Raw genomic sequence first — 5,845 nt, forward strand, 5'->3', positions numbered from 1 at the left:
ACTAACGAGGAGAGTGTATGTGAGTGAGGTGGAGGGGGAAGAGGGAGGGGGAGGCCGAGGATGAGATGGAGGGATGGAATAGAGAGGTATATAAGACAGGGAAATGTGAGCTGGAAGGTATATGAGAGAAGGGGGGGAGGTGAGCTGGGGATAGGGCAGAGAAATGGCAGGGGACAGGGAGACGTGGAGGCGATTTATTTGTGGCCACCCCTTACGGGATTAAGGCGTCTGGCAATAGATAGATTACCCAATAATTTTTTTGCCTCCAATCATCATATTTACTGGGGATGTACAGCACGATGACCCTATTGCACTGACCCAGTTTCAGTGGCCTTGGCCTAATTTTCAAGGTCACAGATCCAAAAATGTACAAAAAATATATCAGCAATTTTCAACCTTCTGTTACGCCATACCACGTTGAGTACACCGCTTCCCGTCCGATCATCGAAGTTAAGCAACGTTGGGTCTGGTTAGTACTTGGATGGGTGACCGCCTGGGAACACCAGATGCTGTTGGCATAACGTTCTCCCTACGTGTCAAGTGGGGTTGGTGGAGGATTAGTGCCCCTCCCTATAAAACAATTAACTCTAAGCCCTTGGCCACCCTGTTTGGGATACATGGCGTCTGGCAATGAATGAATGAATGTTACGCCCAAACTGTTATAACTACATGAACAAAGAAGAAAATTCCATGATTACATTACTTTCCTAACATTTTTATGGAAGACATTATTTTGGAGGTCATTCATGCATGATGTATGATATTAGGACACCCCACTTTCCAAGAATTTTCGATTGCTCTTCCGCGCAGGGAAAACCAATACATGCAAAAAGGACTTTTTTGGCCCAAAAAGTTTTGCCTGGTCCTCGACCAGGTCTGTATACCTTTTGGTGGCAGTTTGACAAACGGTTTATGTCACATAAAACAATAATCTCATAGGTGAACATCAGTAACTGTCTCTGACAGTCTTCTAGTTAGTAAGCTTCGCCGTATATGTGGCGAAGCTTATTGTTTTGGTAAGTATTATTATTATTTTTCTTCGCACTTTTTTTTTAGATCTTAATGATATTATACAGGAAGGTACCCTGGGGCAACCCAAGTCTATCTATCTAATGCCAGACGCCTTAATCCCATACGGGGTGGCCACAAGTAAAACGCCAACATGTCGCCCTGTCCCCCGCCATTTCACTGCCCTGCTCCCAGCTCACCCCCCTCTCTCATATACCTCTCCACCCCATCCCTTAATCTCACCCTTGGCTTCCCCCTCCCTCTCCCCCCTCCACCTCACTTACATACACTCTCCTCGTCAGTCTCTCACCGTCCATCCTTTCCACATGGCCAAACCACCTCTATGTGTTTCTCCTAACGCGTTCTACCACATACTGTACACATCCACACTACAACGTTCCTTCACTTCCTCATTTGTCAGTCTGTCTCACCACGTGACTCCACATGCTCCTCTCCAGTAACTCATTTTCACTGCTGTCACTCTTGACTTGTGTCCTTCCCACATGGTCTAAGCTTCACTTCCATACGTTAGAGTTGGTATCACAATACTGTCATGTAGTAACTTTTTCACTTCCATGCTCACTTCCCTGCTTCTTATCACTGCTTTCAAGGAACCAGCAACTTTTTTTCCTTGTTGTACCCTTTCAAGCACTTCACCCTCCAAACTTCGATCCTTACTCATCACACTATCCAAGTATTTAAACGCACATTTTGCATTTCCTCCTCATCCAACCTCACTGTACATTCACTGACGTCACTTCTCTCGAAGACCATAACTTTACCCTTCCTTGCCTTCACCTTTAGATTCCGTTTCTTACACACTCTCCCAGACTCATCCACCAAGCCTTGCAGCTCCCCTTAGTCTTCACTTAACAACACAGTATCATCTGCAAACAACAACACAGGGAGTTTCCAAACACTGCCCTCTCTCATTAGGGCCGCTCCAACATCCACTGCTCTACCTTGTATCTCTTTTACAACCCCATCCGTATACAGACTGAACAACAATGGAGACATGATTGCCAAATATAAATAAACTTTACATATTTCTGAAGACCATAATTATACTCATTTATGGTGCAAAAACTGCATATCTCAAATTAAAATATCTCAAAAGCTAATTGAGATACAGCTATTTTGTTGAAAATCTTATTATAATAAAGCTTGCCGAGAGTTTTGGCTGAATATTTCGTCATTTAGCATAGTGGAAAGTACCGTACTGAATTCAAATCTGCTTAGTGTTTTCTTTGTAACACGTTTTAGATTAAACCACAAAAGCTGTGTAGCGAAGCTTCCTTATTGTTGTCCCTCTTATTATCTGAAAGGAATGTGGTTACAGTTAAGCATAGAGTTAGCCTTTTTTTTTTTTGTTTTTAATGTTCACCTATGGGCATAGGCTTCACAGCCTGCTCCCAAAACTCAGCAGTCCTCCTACATACCATACACCTCCTCGTGTCACCACTTCGGTGCTAACACCCAACGTCCATGTTGAATACATATTAGGGCTGTCTCATACAGGACTGGTGTTTTGGTATTAGCGGGGGTATTTTTACATGTCGGCGAGTTTTCTGGTAGATGAGAAAAGTTTGCTTTAACGATTTTCAAATCTTTAAACTGTTCCCTGCCCCATCTGGGATTTGATCCAGGGTCCATTAGGACTGAGGGCCACCTCTCAAGCGATTCAGCCACCCATGCTTCATTTATTTCTTTCACACCTTTGTCTTCAGATCTTGTTCATATTACACAAAAAGCTACCTTAGGTTAATCTAAGTGTATGTTCCAAATATGAATGACCTTGAACTACTTTTAAGGGTCACAGACTTGCTTATGATGTCAAAATTCCATACCTTATATACCATAAATAGCCATGGCGAAGCTTCCAAATTGTGGCTACACAATAAGTATATAGGTAACTAGTTATTAGTATTCCGTCACTTTTCGTCTCTGATTTTCATCATACTTACTGAGGATGTACAGCACCATGACCCTATTACACTGACCCAGTTTCAGTGACCTTAACCTACTTTTCAAAGTCACAAGTCTAAAAATGTCAAAAAATCATTATTTTTTCAACCTCAGTTTACCGCAAAACCTATAATTTATAGATACATGAACATGGACAGAAAACCAAAGAGAAAATTATTTTCCAAATATTTGTCAAGAACAATATCAACGTCATTCATGCGTCACACCACGATACTTGGAACAACCCAATTTTCAACAATTTTTAAGTGCTCCTCCATACAAAAAAAATCAAAATATAAAATAGGCACTTCTTAGGCCTAGAATTTTGGTCTGGTCCTAGACCAGGTCTGTATACTTTTTGTGGCAGTTTGTCTAACGGTTTTTGAGTGATAACAAAAAATGTAAGTTCACCAATATTTTAAAAGGTGGAGATTAGTACCTCACTCTGAAGTTACAGCCTTCTAGTTATTATTATTATTATTATTATTATTATTGGTATTATTATTATTATTATTATTATTATTATTATTATTATCATAATCATCATCATCATCATCTCTACTGACCCATCTAGACTTCACTCAACCTTTTTCCTTCAATTATCAAACCTGACGAAGGCTTGGCAGGAACAGGGGAGGCACCTTTTATCACAGCGATAAATTTGGCACTTCGTCTTTGTCTGGCTCCACTCAAACCCCCCTGGAAACCCCCTGGAAGCCCCCTGGAACCCCGCTGTTATTACTGGAACCCTCCCCCCCTACTAATATCTCTGGCCAGGGGGTGTAAAGAGATAGATTTTGCAGGCTAAAGGATGCTTGGTTGTCAGATTTCTTGCTTTTCTCTTTGCCCCGTTTTGTTTGCTGGTGTGACTGTCTTGTTTGCTGGTGTGATTGTTTTGTTTGCTGGTGTGATTGTTTTGTTTGCTGGTGTGATTGTTTTGTTTGCTGGTGTGATTGTTTTGTTTGCTGGTGTGATTGTTTTGTTTGCTGGTGTGACTGTCTTGTTTGCTGGTGTGATTGTTTTGTTTGCTGGTGTGATTGTTTTGTTTGCTGGTGTGATTGTTTTGTTTGCTGGTATGATTGTTTTGTTTGCTGGTATGATTGTTTTGTTTGCTGGTGTGATTGTCTTGTTTGCTGGTGTGATTGTCTTGTTTGCTGGTGTGATTGTTTTGTTTGCTGGTGTGATTGTCTTGTTTGCTGGTGTGATTGTTTTGTTTGCTGGTGTGATTGTTTTCCTTGCTGGCGTGAGTTTTTGTTGGCTCATGTTGCTGTGGTTGTTGTTTTCTTGTGGTTATGAGTGCGACTGTGGTGGATGCACTGAGGTTGTGGTTGCTTTAGTTTTGTACTTGTGGTTGTGATTTTTTGCAGGTATAGTGATGGTAACAATATAAAATGCAGTGGTAGCTATTTTCTCGTTGTGGTGCAAAAGTTGTGATGGTTACTATGGCCTATAGGTGTGGTGGTAGGGTGGTTGTAGTGACAGTGTGGTTATATTCTGGTTGTGGGTGATTAGGTTGCGGTGAAAGTGTGATGTAATTATTGTTGTTATTGTTGTGGACACTGTTACTGTGGCTGTAATGGTGGGTAAGGGTTCTATGGTTGTGTGGAATTGGTGGACTGTTGTGGCGGTGTTGTGGTGTTAGCGTTTATTGTTGTTATGATCGTTATTGCTATTAATATTTGTACTGTTGCGTTTTATGCGTGTAATTAAGACCACAAGCTTAGGCCACAAACTAAGGCCACAAGTATGTTCTGAGTGAGTCTTCCTACGCACCACACAACTTTCACATGTCACCATTTTGGCACTAACACTCACCGTCCCACCGTTCATACCGAATACATGCCAGGACTGCTTGATTCCGGGCAAGTGGTGACTGAGATGAACATGTAACGGCGATGATGGTGGCGGACCGGTTGTTTGGGTGATGACTAATAGTTACACCAGCGCTCGCGAAGTGAGAACAATCAGTCGAAGGTCAAGCTCACAAGGTAAAGTCAAAGTTCAACCCGTGTGTCTGTATGAAATATAATAATAATAATAATAATAATAATAATAATAATAATAATAATAATAACTAAAACAATTTTGGTTTGATTCCGATCAAACTTTGTCCACAGGTCAAATATCACCCAATGGATTAACTACTGTTTTTCAGAACAAAAACTCAAAGCTCACTGATACGTGGCGAGGTTAACTTAAACAGTTTTTATCTGACGTAGACTAAACGCTGTGGATGTGTTAATGTCAAATTATGAATTAAGTGACTCGATTTTGAGCAGTCAGTCAAATTTCAAGGTCACATGGAAAGGTCAAAGGTTAAGGTTACTGGCAACCTAAATTCAAGCAGTTCTGACCTTATTTTAGCCAAAATTGGTGGAAAGGTTCAGGATTAGGCATGCATGAAGTTTTTCATTTTGAGAATACTCTGTCGAAGGTCAAGATCACAAGGCAAAGCAAAATATTCGGCCTTTAGACCAGTTGGTGGGCGTGGATGTTGCTCTTTGAGTGTTACTTCTTGCTATACTTGTTGTTGTTGGGATAGATGTTTATGCTGTTCCGTTCGTGATAATGGCCGCAGTCTACTTCTTTCCTTTCATCACAATTTTTGCCATATGTCCCGCTGATCTATCCGCGGGTGTTGTCGTGGCTGTGGTGGTGGTTGTGACTGTGGTGGTGTAGTTGTTATGGTTATCTTTGTGATGGAGGTATTTGGGAAAGGTGTGTTAGTGATAGCAGGGTGAGGTATCGTATTCGTATGATGTAATGTCACTGTTTGAGGAAGATTGTCAGTTGCTAAGATTGTTCGTGTTGTGATGCTGGCGTGGATATTGTTGTAATAATGAGGTTGTTGTATTTGTTTTTGTTTTTAATA

At 41.1% G+C, this 5,845-nt stretch overlaps 1 pseudogene; it reads left to right on the forward strand.

Annotated features, from left to right (window-relative positions):
* The first annotated feature begins 400 nt into the window (after window positions 1-400).
* Window positions 401-518, forward strand: LOC145392824 (5S ribosomal RNA; annotated as a pseudogene).
* Window positions 519-5,845: the final 5,327 nt, after the last annotated feature.

This window comes from Coenobita brevimanus, chromosome 2, assembly GCF_032717465.1.
Source record: "Coenobita brevimanus isolate Jiangsu-jjx chromosome 2, ASM3271746v2, whole genome shotgun sequence".
Taxonomy (NCBI): domain Eukaryota; kingdom Metazoa; phylum Arthropoda; class Malacostraca; order Decapoda; family Coenobitidae; genus Coenobita; species Coenobita brevimanus.